The sequence below is a fragment of the Ranitomeya variabilis genome, chromosome 5 (assembly GCF_051348905.1).
Source record: "Ranitomeya variabilis isolate aRanVar5 chromosome 5, aRanVar5.hap1, whole genome shotgun sequence".
Classification (NCBI taxonomy): Eukaryota; Metazoa; Chordata; class Amphibia; order Anura; family Dendrobatidae; genus Ranitomeya; species Ranitomeya variabilis.
The window spans coordinates 174,212,442-174,227,492 of NC_135236.1; the positions used below are offsets into that span (position 1 = coordinate 174,212,442).

General features: G+C 41.5%; 1 protein-coding gene across 1 annotated transcript in view; it reads left to right on the top strand.

The window, feature by feature from the left end:
* Positions 1-2,207: 2,207 nt before the first annotated feature.
* The window catches only part of SEMA4B (semaphorin 4B), a 388,104-nt gene continuing 375,260 nt past the window's right edge, over positions 2,208-15,051 (top strand). Inside the window, exon 1 of the mRNA XM_077263528.1 lies at positions 2,208-2,389. The gene's annotated coding sequence lies outside the window, so the exon portion shown is untranslated. The remainder of the gene's footprint in view (positions 2,390-15,051) is intronic.

The window sequence follows — 15,051 nt, forward strand, 5'->3', positions numbered from 1 at the left end:
TTTTTCAAACGGACACACGGTCCGTGAAAACACGTTGACATGTGCAGAGACACATTGATTTGAGTCAGTGTCTCCGGTACGTGAGAAAACTGTCACCACACGTACCGGAGCCACTGACGTGTGAAACCGGCTTTATACTGATCTAAAATACTGACCAAATACGTAACGTATGAACGTGGCCTTAATGTGTCTCCATGTATCAGACCAAAATCAAAGTCTGCTAACTCTGATCTTGCAGCCATACTCCTTTCTTTGTGGCCTAATCTACAAAATGTACCGAGGCTCAAAGTAGGGAATGCATAAAAGAAAATATGATACCGCAAAGTGCAGGATTACAATACATATTGCCATTATTTAAAATTATTGTTTTTCCGAGATATTATTTAAAATGATGATGCAACATATTCAACATCAACTAAATGATCAAAATGTAAATGATGGACTAAGTCCCCTGTTTGTGAATTTTCCAACATTGCTGCCTGCGAGCACTATTTGTCAACCTTCCTGTAGTCATGCTGGTGGTGTGTCTACAGTACACACCGCCATACTTTTCCAAAGGACAGTCACCACAATTGCTAAAACCTAGCACACAGCCCCACCTCCATTACCCATATATTTCTCTGTAAACTAGCTTCATCAGGAGATACTTATGACCCTGTTTTTTGCATGCTGGCATTTTACAGGATGTATAGAGAAGCCTATGGCAAAATGGCAGAAAGAATAATCACATTCTTAGCATGCCGTGTGTAGTGTGTTTTCTATACGTTGGCATTTAATGTAACATCTGGTCACAGCTTTTTCGATGAAAAAATGCTTTTAGAGAAACAAATTAAATTAAAATAACATGAAAACCATTTCAATAGTTGTCCGGTTGCATGATCCCTGTTTGTTTAAGAAAGTATCCATTAATTATCTAAAAATACATGTTATCATTTCAACAATTATTTAACATCTCAGCCTTCTAGGAATATTCTTTGTAATTAAGTATTGCTTATATGTGTTTTATAATTTATGGGATTGCAGCATAGACACATTGGGTGCTCCAGATGCCCATGAATGAAGCATGCTCTTTTCTATTCTATGAATTTAGTAAAATAAGAAAATATGTACTAGAAGAGTACCCAGTCTTGGCTTGTATTAGATATTTTTGATTTAAAAAAAAAAAAACTCACTCAATGTCTGGGGTGTTTTTTAGTTCTAACATATATTGTGCATACTGACCATCTCACGTTAGATGACCACCTTTCTATAAACCACTTTTGCTCAATTTAGGTTCACAATCTCAAAAAAGGTTTTTCTGTGCATTGATCATGGTAATTTAGGGGCTTATCATACACTTCTTTGTGCTTATACTGTTATACTGAAGCACTCAGTATTTTTTATGATGAAGTGTGGCAAATTTCTCTACAGGCTATAGAGGTGTTCCCTTCCATCAGAGAGAATAGAACAACCCACAGAGGTACTACGTTATGGCACCCAAAGTATCTAAGATGGACATGTTTTGCCCTGTCATCCGAGTCTGTCCACATGGAATAGCTTTGCATGAGGTCTACGAGACAGCATGAAGACGTCTGGTTCATGAGCTTAGCAAAATCCTAACTTGTGCCCTTATAATGGTGACCAAGTGGAAATCCACTGGTTACCATAAAATATGTTTGCACTTATGCATTATTTGGATGCACGGTAAATTGTGATCAATATAAAATATTACATGTACTTTAAAGACGTCTTTGATGTTAGACAGCCGGTAAAGCCACGGGCTGTAATAGCAGTGTCTTCTAGTGTACAGTACACAGCTCCCAGAGGTGTTCCACAAAGTATAGTTTTGTGTCTCCCGTAAAGGTATCACTACTGTGTCTGAACCGTGCCAGAAAGTAATGCATGAAAAATATTATAAAAATATAGTGGTAAACCATCTCAATATTTAGTCACTACATTCTTTGTGTGTATAAAAATAATCCCAGCCTTTTTCTTTCTTTGTACACTCCTTACACAGGTACACATGAGATCATCACCATGCATCTTCCCGCAGTCTGCCCTACATCACCACAGCAATGAAAGGGTCTGCCATGCTTCAGAATCCCAAAGGAGCATCAAGGAAAGCATGTTACACAGATTCACTGAGAGACAATCCCTTGTCCCCTCCTCCCTGCCTCTCCACCTCCCTCCTTCACCATTAGACTGGTAGTTTAACACAAGCCTTCCTTAGTGTAATGTGTTTCACCAGCAGCCCAACCCATCTTGTCTTGTCTTTTTTCCTATAATCCTGTCTCTCACCTGCTAAGGAGGCTTCATCTGTAGAGCAGGTTGGTTGTCCGCTCCATCAGTCCTCCTGAATCCTCCTACTTACCTGGAATTATTAACTATTGTATGAAGCAGCATGTGTCTGGTAAGACAATCTATCATCATTTCTTTGCAATTATTCCTTACGTTGTATATTCATATTATCTGCATTATACTGTGCATGCATTAATAGCTGGGATTCCGTCATTGGCAGATAGGTCGCATATAGGATGTAGTGAGCACATGACATCTACTATACATGCAGGTGATGAAGGTGCACCTGAATACAGTCATTTTGCTCATGATCGCTTCCAATACAGTTGGATAAAGTAGGTTATATTTCTGGATACAATATAATTTGTGTATAATAGGCATCACGATTATATTCGAGTTGTGCATTGATTTTTTTTTTTATTACAATTTGCATCTACTACACATTTACAATGGGTAAAACTGGATTGTGTTCTATTCCCTGAGTCTACTAAATAAATATGCAAAGCTGGAATGTGGCATTGTCTAGCCCAGGGATTTCGATCCTTTGGTACCCAAGTGATGCTGAGCTTCACCTCCCACGACGAACAGTGGAATCCCACAGACGGACTTGTGTAGATAAACCTGTCTGTGATATCTCAGATGGCTGCAAAGTATGTTTGTATTTTATATAGCAATGCACTAATAGTATTAATATTCATGCAATTACGTAATTTTACTATGACTCAGTGTTATGCATTTTTTAGCAGGTTTTCTCCGTAACATTTGCATTAGTAAATCTCGTCTGTTTTAATCCAGTTCATTACAACTTACTGGAACATAACTCTGTATAAGCCAATGTGGTGTCTGAGCGATCAGATCATATAAGCAGGATTTCCTAGAGGCGACTGGGAGAATCCCCTTTATTACTACAACAGCATGAAGAGATGAATGAATTAATGACCGCTCATCACATTGTGGCTTCATTTTACTGCAACCGATACATTACAGGGGGAATATAAAAGTATAGAAGGCAGGATCAGAAGAAGAATATTATCCAGCCTTTATCATTTGCAATAAAGCTGTATTAGACAGGTGAGAAGTGAAGGAAGGGAATTCCTGGGTTTTCTACTGCCTGGATCTAAAGGCTGCTGCTCCACAAAAGCTCTCGTACTGTTCTCCATGTCAGGTAACCATGGAGAGAGCTGGAACAAAACCAGAAGAGGGGAGGGTGGGGTATTGGATTCCAGAAGTCCAGAACCTACGCTGCTATTTCTACAAGCCTCATGCTGACATGACTACTCTCCGCTCACCCTTACTCTGACCCGCAACCGATCGCTCACTGCCAGATAGAGACTTTTATTATTCTCTGATATTCAACTCCAAAGCATCTATACCGAGTGTCTGATGATACGAGTAACATGAGTTGACAAAAACTATGACTTTCTAGATATTTTGACTGCATGACTTAATGGGTTTTTCTATGACCCAATGCAGTGTGGTCGGTGTGTGACTGACCCCCTAGAACCTACACCAATCCTGAAATAATAGGTGTCCAGTCACTGTCCCTCTGGTTAGTGTGAGATACTAAAGCAGCTAGAAACAGAAAAAGCTAAGTAACAATATACTTTGGATTTCCCCTGGAATATAAAGGGGTTTTTCAGGATCATAATTTTGATGGACTTTTCCTTAGGATAGGCCATGAATATCAGATCGGTGGAGATCCCATTCTCGGCACCGTTGCCAGTCAGCTGTTTAAATAGGCCGCAGTGCTCAGCAGACTTTCCATCATTCACATTGTGTGGCCTACCTGCACACCAAACTCTTAGTAGTGGCTCTGTTGGGTTGCAGCATTGCCCCTTTCACTTGTATAAGTGCTGCAATGCATATGGAACCTGTCATGTAAATAAATAATGCTATTAACCTGCAGATATGGGGTTAATATGACACTTAATAGCGTTCTGGGACAGTTTCCGACACCGCTCTGTGTAACCGTGCCTCCGGTCCTAATGCTGAGGCTGGCGTCAGTCAGTGCTGGGGCGCATGATGGATATTTTGTTGATAAATAGGTATTTGAATGAATGGGTTGTGTCGTAACCCGGAAGTAATGGGGGCGGATCCGGGAGTTATTTGGTTGTGGATATCAGTATTCAGTGAATATTACGAGTTTCTATGTTCTATTATTATTTTTTGTGTTATTTACGAGTGTAGGATGTTTGGTATATTATTTTTGTTTAAGTTATGTGTTTTTGTGGAGAGCCAGTGTGTCTCTCTGTCATTGGCCAATGACAACTATAAATAATGCCTCATTTCCAGTTACCCACCACCCCTGGACGAAGCTTTCCGTAGCGAAACGCGCGTCGGGTGTCGTGGGTCTCTGGCTGGTGGTTTACATTTAGGTAATTATGTGCCTTTAACTTGTTTTGCCATTATGATTGATCTATTTTGCTGGACTTCATGATCATGGTGAGTGTGCACCCTGCACATGCACATAGATAATAAAATATATTTATTTATTTATTTGCTGCACAAGTTTTTTGACAGCATATTAGTATGGTATGATTTCTTTATATATTTATTAGTATATTTACCTCACTTGTGGTGCATACGCGCCATGATCTATGATGTTGAGCAAATGGTCTTTGTGACTGTATTTATCTAATATTGATTGTTCTTAAGGCACTTTATATATATCAGTACCACTTTGTCTCCAGCCATACCCGTCGGTTTTTCCTGTTTACTTGTTTGTTCTCTTGTTTTAATGTATTTAATAATAATTGTTTGTGTATTAATACTTTTGTTAAAATAAAATTGGATATTTTAGTATTTTTTAGCCTAGTGCTATTCTTTGGTGTTTATTATTAGTGCTGGGGCGCAGTTACAGCCGCCGCTCTCTATACACAGAGCTATGACTGAAACCGAGTCATGTCACCCCAATAACTGGAAGACAAGCACTGACGGTAGGAATAAAGTTCATTTTCTCCCGGCAGTGGGGCTCTCAGTGTGGGCTCCTCACGTGTCAGAATGCTATTAACCTGTAGATTAACCCCATATCTGCAGGTTAATAGCCTTATCTTACATGAGAGGTTCTGTTTAAACAGCTGATCAGCGAGGATGCCGATAATTGAGCCCCCAACAATCTGATGGCCTATTTTACGGATACATCATCAGTATTATGATCCTGGACAGCCCTATATAATAGTGTGCATACACACATAATATGCAGCCATTTCTCTGAGCGACTTACCTCAAGTTCAACATTTTTGGAGATACAATAACAAATAACAGCAAAGAATACATTTTAAGTATGCCATAAATATTTTTGGAGCAGTAAGACAGTTTTCAATCAGTCTGAAAAATCCAGATTAATATAGTAGGCGCAAAAGTTATTCCCCCTGAAGAAGTAAGCAGCTGCTCTGATGCCCAGCAGTCAAGGGGGCATAATTCCACTAAGTCACAATGTTAAGTAAGAGATTAAACTGAAGGTACAAGTAACGCCAGAGTCACACTTGCGAGTGCAATGCGAGAAACTTGCACAAGTCTCTCGCCTCAATACCCGGCACTGCCGCCAGCACTCGGGACTGGAGCGTTCAGCTGTATAGAAATCCATGCAGCCGCGCGCTCTGGGCCCGAGTGCCGGAAGTATTGAGGCTAGAGACTCGTGCAAGTTTCTCGCATTGCACTCTCAAGTGTGACCCCGGCCTTAACAGGGAAAATGGGAAAATAATAATGCAATTCTTTGAATATAGAGTAGGGCACTAACGGTACAACAGCAGCTCATACTCTAGCAGAATAATGGTGGGAAACCTGATTAGACCATCCATGTGTTTGACATCTTGTTCTTGCAGGGGCAGAGACAAATGAGGGTCCGAGTGCAAAAAATGTATGTGGGGCCTTTGCAGTCCAATAGTTCATGATAATGCACCCCTTTGTGTTCAACATTGGGGGGTTGGATGGCACCCCTTATAGGGCCCCTCTGTGTTTGCACAGATAGCACCAATGGTACGTCCACTTTTGTGCAGTTAAATCACAACTGTACAGATTGCGCCAATGGTATGTCCACGCCCGTGCTCTTGAATCACAGCTGTACTTCTGCACAAAGTATTTAATACATCGGGCTAGGTTTTACTTAAAGTCATATAGAAAATCTTTTTTCCCATTTCCTAGAAATAGATACATTACTTGGTAATGAAGACTGTGATCATGGAGGCTTCAATAACCGTCTACTCCAGTTGGATTTTGAAAAAATAATAATATAACACACATATAGACCACCAAAAACCTGTGAAAACACCAAAGCTAAGGACGTTACTGCTGTTCAAAGTGTGATGTTTTTATCAATCAGTCTGAATTGTGGAAACATTAGAATGACAAAATAGAGAATTCTTTCCTTAGAAGGATTGTCCCATCAGTGCAGACCACACTATGCCGTTAGGCCATATGGGTATCATATAGGGGCTCTGTCTGTGCCACAAAGCTTCCTTGTAGGATTGGCTCCTGCTCTTGCAGTCCTGGAAGCTCCATGCATTACATGGACAGCAGTTCATCAGTTTAGCTGGCTTGTAATGCTACGTGTGACTGTCTGTGGCTTCCCTTTGGAATTACAGCTGATCACCTGTGATTGGAGACGTCAGACCCTTAGGCCTCTTTCACATTTCCATCGGTACGGGGCCGTCGCAAACCGTCGGCCCGACGTACCGACGGACGTTGTGCAAATAGTGCACAACGTGGGCAGCGGATGCAGTTTTCAGACGCATCCGCTGCCCATTATGAGTTCCGGGGAGGAGGGGGCGGAGTTTCGGACGCGCATGCACGGTCGAAAATGGCGGACCCGTCGCACAAAAAAACGTTACATTGAACTTTTTTTGTGACGACAGTCCGCCAATTACCGATGCATCCAGAGCACGACGTATGGAACGTGTGTCCATACGTCGCAATGCGTTGGTAATACAAGTCTATGTGCAAAAAACGCATCCTGCGGGCAACTTTGCAGGATGCGTTTTTTGCACAGAACGACTCATTGCGACATCTTTAAAAAGACGGATGTGTGAAAGAGGCCTTAGTGAGCAGACAAATTACTTGCTGGATTCTGTCTAAAAAGGAGTTTCCACTGTAAGACACTTTATTTTAGGGCAAATAATTGATCTTGTCAGCATGGTCAGCCTTAGTGATATAATTTACAGTGGATAAAAAATAGTCAACACTTTTTGTTGAGCTTCATGTAAATGTATGAGACATACTGAACATTTTCAACAAAAGTTCCCATAGAAATAGACCCCAGTGGCTCCAAAGTGAGTTATATCAGGAGCCTATTACTATGTTAGAGTCTAAACTATCTGGGGAATTTTACGGTATTTTGGTGGGTATGTTTCCCTGACTTTTGGCATTCAGAAAACTAGTAGTGTGATTGTGTTGGGTCATGTAATTTTAGTGCCAGACTTCTATCCCAAGCCTGTATCTTCCTTAGGGCTCATGCAGACGACCGTATTATCAGTCTAAGGCTAGTTTCACACTAGCGTTTAGAGAAGCTGCGGAGGGCTGCGGACTTCCTCCATGAAGCCCCGCCCTCGGCCGCAACTCCGCCTACTTCTGCATGTGGCCTGTGTATCAAAATGACGCATGCGGAAGCATCCGCATACAGCCGCACGACCTGGGTACCTAATGTTAAAGATAGGTACGCAGGCCACATGCAGGCCGCATGCAGAAGTAGGCGGAGCTAGCGGCGGAGGGTGGGCTTCACGGAGGAAGTCCGCAGCCCTCTGCAGCACCTCAAAACGCTAATGTGAAACTGGCCTAAGGTGTAGTTGTATGTTTTCCATGTGCTCATTAACTTGCACGGCTGAGTGCAATCCAATTGTATCAAACTCGGGCATGCAGCAATTTATTCCTCAGACGTAATGTGTCCAAAGAAAAAAATTGGACATGTGCACGGCTCCATAAACTAACACTGGTCTGAGTGTGATCCAATGTTTTGTCGAATTGCACTTTCTGATGACATCTAAGTGCAGTCCAATTTCCGCACAGTAACACAATGGAGAAGATGGAGAAATGTTGCTCTCCATCTTCTCCACACAGTGTGTTCCAATTTTCTCATCCAAGATAATCAGATCACGGTATGCTGATACTCTGATCACACACTAATCAGAGTTTGATCAGACTGTCTTTTGCATAATTGACCCATTTCTCTTGGATGAGAGAATCTATGGCCGTCTGCACCCGCCCTTGGGCTTCGATAACATCTGCATTATGATTTCTGTTTAGAGCACTCATCCCAACGCAGTGATGGATCCATCATAAAAAGGACATCACTCGCCCTTTACCCCTACTTGCAGCATTAGACTATATGGAACCAGGGGGTCACTGATCTGTGTTAAAGAAATAGAGCGCCGACCCCTACTCTGCTCTATAAGTACAGTATATTATAGCGTACTGAGATATTATTATTTTTATTATTGATACCTAATGAAGGTTACACATTGAGAAGTGAATTGTTCATTCTTTTATCATCTAAATATTATTACTTCACATATCCAGTAATTCTTTGTAGTTAAATTCCTTCAGGCTTGAGCAAGAACTGTAGATTTAGCTGAAATTTCAGGACAGGCACATTTACCAAGTTATTGCAGAAATTCATGCTAAATAAATGATCCAAACATAATTTTGCCGCTAAAAGACCTGTCCCTTCAGGAACGTAACACAATTGTGCTATTTGCTGAGTAAGCGCAGGCGACCAATAATAGTAGCAGCCATTCCAGAAACCTAACAGATGCATTGCCGGTATTCAGACAAAATTTGCTGGGATGGCAGTCATCTTTATTGTGTAAATGTATTGCATCCACTAACACACCGAACAGAGGAAATGAGGATATATTCCAAAGGGAGCGCAGTGAGATTCCTGCAGAGAAAGAGCAATTTACTGCAATTTGCCCAATGGTGTCAGTGGCGAGGTCTGGTTGCTAAGTAATTATCTTAGGGGTTTTGTAATGCTATTGTGCTGTTGGGATCAGGCACAATGTTTGGGTGTTTCTAGTCATCTTTTTTCCATCTCACAGCAAACTTACCTAAAGACTAAATCTTTTGTCTAGATGAACCATGCTGTAAAAGATAGCAACATACATACTAATCCCCAACGTAATCGCAACTACCACCCTTACAGGATAATTGCATTTTATCTCTTTAGAAAAATAATTAGAAAACAAGTAATCATGGGCACACCGTGCTAGCACACTAACATAATATATTATAATATGACCCTGTTCTGCGGCACATGTATCACAAGTGACATAATGCCTGCCAGTGTCATGACATATGTTGTCACAAAATCATTTCTACATTTTGATCATCTGTCACAAGATAAATTACTATCATAGACCACAGTAACTTTCACTGTGTATAAAATAATGGCACTTTTTCTATGTCATGGTCTGTGTGTACTATGAAGATATATTGTAACTGTTGTGCAATTTTTTCTTATAAATACAATATCAGTGAAAAGTTTGGGAACACCTGTGCATTCAATGGTTTTCAATGTTCTTTTTGGAATGTGAACATTGCAGAATCAGACTGGAGGCAGCAAATCCATGAAGGAACACATGGAAACAAGGAGAAAAGAAACACGTGTGCACAAACCAGAATCTGTGTTATTTTTTATTCTATTATGCTTTGCTTATATAGCGCCATCATATGCCGCAGTGCTTTACAGAGATTATCATCACTGTCCCCAATGGGGCTCACAATCTAAGTTCCTTATCAGAAACCAGGGAACACCCACACAAACACAGGAAGAATAGACAAACTCCTTGCAGATGTTATCCTTGGTGGGATTTGAATCCAGGACCCCAGCGCTGCAAAGCAACAGTGCTAACCACTGAGCCACCCTGCTGCTCTGAAGTGTTAAACCTTAAGGCCCCGTCTCACATAGCGAGATCGCTAGCGAGATCGCTGCTGAGTCACAAGTTTTGTGACGCAACAGCGACCTCAGTAGCGATCTCGCTATGTGTGACACGTACCAGCGATCAGGCCCCTGCTGCGAGATCGCTGGTCGTGTCAGAATGGCCTGGACCTTTTTTTGGTCGTTGAGGTCCCGCTGACATCGCTGAATCGGTGTGTGTGACACCAATCCAGCGATGTCTTCACTGGTAACCAGGGTAAACATCGGGTTACTAAGCGCAGGGCCGCGCTTAGTAACCCGATGTTTACCGTGGTTACCAGCGTAAAAGTAAAAAAAAACAAACACTACATACTCACATTCCGGTGTCTGTCCTCCGGCGTCTCAGCTTCTCTGCACTGTGAGCGCCTGCCGGCCGGAAAGCGAGCACAGCGGTGACGTCACCGCTGTGCTTTCCGGCCGCTGTGCTTACACAGTGCAGAGAAGCGGACGCCGGGGGACAGACACCGGAATGTGAGTATGTAGTGTTTGTTTTTTTTACTTTTACGCTGGTAACCAGGGTAAACATCGGGTTACTAAGCGCGGCCCCGCGCTTAGTAACCCGATGTTTACCCTGGTTACCTGGGACCTCGGCATCGTTGGTCGCTGGAGAGCGGTCTGTGTGACAGCTCTCCAGCGACCACACAACGACAAAACAGCGACGCTGCAGCGATCGGCATCGTTGTCTGTATCGCTGCAGCGTCGCTGTGTGAGACGGGGCCTTTAGATTCCTCAAATTACCACCCATTTGCATTGATGGTAGCTTTACACCCCCTTGACATTCTCTAAGGGTATGTTTCCACGTTCAGGAAACGCTGCTTGTTTGACACTGTGCAGAGCCGCAGTGTGAAACACGCAGCGTCCAGATGTTACAGCATAGTGGAGGCGATTTTATGAAATCCCGTCTTCACTATGAGTGGTAACACGCATCTGGCGGCCCTGCGATTCCGGACATGCTGCGTGTCTTTTTAGATCGCAGCATGTCCGTTTACCTTGTGGCGACGCTGCGCCGCCACAAGGAATAACATAGGGCCCTATGTGTGGGGTGCGATGATGCTGGATGTGTGCAATGAACACATCCGGCATCATCGCGTCTACAGAAGGGGGCGGAGCGGGTTTGCCGCTCCGTCCAAACCGCCAGCCATCCTGAGCGTGGACACGTACCCTTAAGCAGATTCATCAGGTCACTACCTGGAATGGCTTTCCAACAGTCTTGAAAAAGTTCCCACAGGGGTTGAGCACTTTTTGGCTGCTTTGTTTCACTCTACGGTCTAAGTCATCCCAAACCGCATTCTTATTCACAATGCTTGTACATTACCTTGGAGTTTTGCGTTTGGTCATTGTCCTGTTGCAACACAAATGATGGTCCCACTAAATTGCAAACCAGATGAGATGGCCAGTCATTGCAGAGTATTGTGGTAGCTATGCTGGGTAAGTGAGTCTTGAAAAGTGAAATAAATCACCAACAGTATCCCCAGCTAAGCACCCCCACACCATCACTCCTCCCCCTCCATGTTTCACGGCGGGCAAACACATATAGAAACCATGTCTCACAAAGAAATGTCAATTTGTAACAAAAGTCTCTAATTTTGAATGATCAGACCATTGAATAAATTCCACTGATCAAATGTCCGTTCCGTGTGTTGCTAAGTCCAAATAAGTGTCTTCTTCTTGTTTGTGGCCCTCAGTTGTGGCTACTGTGCAGCAATTCGACCATAAAGGCCTTCTTCTCGCCCTCTACTCTGGAAGATGGTGTTGATATATTTATGCCACTTGATAACTGTGCATTATTTATGAGGGCTGTTATCGGACGTGATGTCAGCTAGCATTTTCTGATGATATGAACTGTGATGAACTTATTCTCTGCATCAGAGGTCTTTCTTGGCCTTTCTTTCCTGGGTCGGTACTCATGAGGGCTGGTTTCATCATAGCTATTGATGATTTTGATGACTGCGAATGAGGATACATTCAAGGTTCTGGCTTATTTCACACATTTCTTTACTCTTTGTTTCCATATGTGTTCTTTCATGGCTTTACTGCCTTCAATCTACAATGTGCACAATCCAATAAGTACAAGGAAAATCATTGCCTGAATAGGTGTGTTTCCTTGAGACCTCTATGGTTACTGATGCCGGCCTGCTGTGAGCGCCACCCTTTGGTCGGCGCTCATAGCAAGCCTGCAATTCAGCTACATAGCAGCGATCTGATGATCGCTGCTATGTAGCTTAGCCAATCGAGTTGTGTCAGCTTCTAGCCTCCCATGGAGGCTACTGAAACATGGCAAAAGTTTAAAAAAATGTTTAAAAAAATATGAAATAAATAAAAAAAAAATAAAAGTTTAAATCACCCCCCTTTTGCCCCATTCAAAATAAAACAATTAAAAAAAAAATCAAACCTACACATATTTGGTATCGCCGAGTTCAGAATCGCCCGATCTATCAATAAAAAAAGGATTAAATTATTTGATCACTAAACGGCGTAGCGAGAAAAAAATTTGGAACGCCAAAATTACGTTTTTTTGGTCACTGCGACATTGCATTAAAATGCAATAACGGGCGATCAAAATAACGTATCTGCACCAAAATGGTATCACTAAAAACGTCAACTCGGCACTCAAAAAATAAGCCTTCAAACGACCCCAGATCACGAAAAATAGAGACGCTACGGGTATCGTAAAATGGCGCTTTTTTTTTTTTTTAGCAAAGTTTGGAATTTTTATTCACCACTTAAATAAAAAATAACCTAGACATGTTTGGTGTTTATGAACTCGTACTGACCTGGAGAATCATAATCACGGGTCAGTTTTAGCATTTAGTGAGCCTGGCAAAAAAGCCAAACAAAAAACACGCATGGGATTGCACTTTTTTTTCAATTTCACCGAACTTGGAATTTGTTTCCATTTTCTAGTACATGTCATGGTAAAACCAATGATGTCATTCACAAGTACAACTCGTCCCGCAAAAAATAAGCCCTCACAAGGCCATATTGACGGAAAAATAAAAAAGTTATTGATCTGGGAAGGAGGGAAGTGAAAAACGAACACGGAAAAATGGAAAATCCCAAGGTCATGAAGGGGTTAAGTTTGCACACGTTTGACAGGGTGTGCACCATGCCTGTTTGCAGCTTTTGTTTTCTCCCATACGCTGTCCTTCGCTAAAGGCTTTTAGCGCAGCTATCTCTCATTTTGTGTGTGGTATGTATAATTTTTTATATATATAAACAGTGTATATATATATATATATATATATATATATATATATATATATATATGTATATATATATAGTAGTAATGACGGAATTGGATGACCGTATATACTCGTGTATAAGAAATACAATAGCAAGGTGACATTAACCCATTATTACCCCATATGACACCGCCACAGGGCAAGGGGAAGAGAAAGGCTAAGTGCCAGAATAGGCGCATCTTCCAGATGTGCCTTTTCTGGGGTGGCTGGGGGCAGATTTTTTTAGCCTGGGGAGCAATAACCATGGACCCTCTCTAGGCTATTAATATCTGCCCTCAGTCACTGGCTTTCCCTCTCTGGTGGAGAAAATTGCGCGGGAGCCCACACTAGTTTTTTCCGTGAAGTAATCCTTTAATTTAACACCTACAGCTCCAAAATTTTACACACCACACTACTACTAAACCATGTCTCATATCCTGTCGGGTTCTGTAATGATTTTACAGATGCCGACAATTGAATTGTCGGCTATTCTGCTATCTAGCTCTGTATGAAATATAAAGATATATATATGTGTCTCACTGACATATATATATATATATATATATATAGACTGTATATATGTTTGCACGAATATTTGAGGTCATGGATCCATTGTATGTCCATTTTGCAAGCCGGAGAGAAAATCTCACCATACGGATGATATACGGATGTCACACGGCCACTGAGAAAAAAATCGCATCCTCGCATTCAACACGGATGACATACGGATCACTGTTGGGGAACATTTTTGCGAATCTCGGCTGTGAAAAATGGACCTTTTTTATAGGTTGTGTGGGACTCCAGCCTAAAGTGAAAAACAAATGTTGAATCATTATCAGTCTGTGAGACACATGAAATTGAAAAACTATTCTAGGGTGTAGTCTTATGTGGGCAATGTCATGCATGTGGAAAATATTTTATGCTGAAATTTGTGCAACTCTGCTGGTGACAACAATGAATATCAAGATCAAGCAAATTTGTCCTTCTACATCAATGACATTTTTTCATATTCTTTGAAACCTTTTTTATCATTAGTCAGACACAATTGACTGGGAATGATTTGTATCACAGAGGTCATCTGTACAATACTGTATATTCTTTAGCAACCAAGACTAAAAATAGTTTTAGGACATTTTCATTGAACCAGTGAATTTAAAATCTGAAGCACCTGTGGCAAATTTTTTTTGCATATGCAAAGGTGCTGTAGACACAAAACTCTTAGGACTTTTTAAAAAAGTGACATTATTTTATTGATGCCGTAAAAATGGTCACTTTTCGCAGGGTGAAATCCATAGTGACGTTAGCAGAATAAATTGACATGCTGAGGATTTCCAATTATCAGCAGCGGTCTGTTTACACTTGCATTAGCATTAGTGAAATCTCTGTGTGTGAAGGTTTTTAAGCCACATACCCAAAGTGAGTATTTGGTCAGTATTCTCACCTACTGTATTCTCACCCATCCCTTGTAGATTGTGAGCCCTCGCGGGCAGGGTCCTCACTCCTCCTGTACCAGTTATGACTTGTATTGTTCAAGATTATTGTACTTGTTTTTATTATGTATACCCCTCCTCACTTGTAAAGCGCCATGGAATAAATGGCGCTATAACAATAAATAATAATAATAATATTCTACCTCAGTATTGGAAA